We start from the raw sequence: 1045 nt of genomic DNA on the forward strand, positions 1-1045 counted from the left end.
TTTTTGTCGGTCGTGGGGCTTGAACTCTGGGCCTGGGCGCTGTCCCTCAGCTCTTCAGCTCAAGGCGAGCGCTCTACCACTTGAGCTACAGCACCACTTCCGGTTTTCTAGTGGTTTATTGGAGATAGGTGTCTCACGGTCTCTCCTGCCCGGGCTGGCTTTGAACCTTGATCCTCAGATCTCAGCCTCCTGAGTAGCTAGGATTACAGGTGTGAGCCACCGGCGCCCGGCTTGTTGTTGTTATTTAAAGGTGAAGTACAGAGGGGTTACAGTTCCCTAAGTCAGATAAAGAATACCTTTCTTTTTGGACAGCATCACCCCTTCCCTTACTCTCTCCCAGTTTTTCTCTCCCAACCCCAGACACAAGTTGTATAGTTCATTTTCCACAAAGTGTCCAGTGAGTACTACTGCTAATGCACACTGTTTGGGCTTGTATGCAAATGCATACCTGGAATACACATGAGTATATGTGACCCTATACCCAAGTACTTAATGTTTCCAGAACCAGGCCACAGACCTCCTGCCTGGAAGACAAGGTAAGGTGACAACATGTCAAAGGGTTGTGAGCTAAGCTAAACAAGGCAGGGACAGGGAGGGAGGGAAGGAAGGAGAGGGAGGGGGAGAGAGAGAGAGAGAGAGAGAATGCATGTACATGCATGCACAACAGGGAGACCTCAGGCCACCTCAGGGAAATCCCCCGATTCTCTGCCTCACCCCTCCCCATAGTTGATCCGACTTCTTTGATAGAATTGACATTTCCTGCCCAGTTACTCAGCTCTTGCTCAGTGGTTTCCTGTCTGTAAAACTCCAAGAAAGCCCTTCCTTGCCCAAGACTCAGGTTTGGCGATAATCTTGATAACCATCAAGATTGTCTCTGCCTAAGGAAGGTCAGCTTCCTGAGTTAGGGGTTCTCTGTCTTGGCTTTTTTATTGCCAGACAATATCCTATTCAGCCCTGTTTTCCTTGGGAGATTTGCTCTATCATCTAGAATAATGGCAGGACCTGACCCTGGCAGCAGGATTCCCGGGGGGGGGGGGGGGGGGGG

General features: G+C 50.2%; 1 protein-coding gene across 1 annotated transcript in view; it reads right to left on the bottom strand.

The window, feature by feature from the left end:
• Positions 1–1045, bottom strand: part of Synj2 (synaptojanin 2) — a 56061-nt gene that overhangs the window by 23307 nt on the left and 31709 nt on the right.

Source organism: Dipodomys ordii, unplaced genomic scaffold, assembly GCF_000151885.1.
Source record: "Dipodomys ordii isolate 6190 unplaced genomic scaffold, Dord_2.0 Scaffold77, whole genome shotgun sequence".
NCBI lineage: Eukaryota > Metazoa > Chordata > Mammalia > Rodentia > Heteromyidae > Dipodomys > Dipodomys ordii.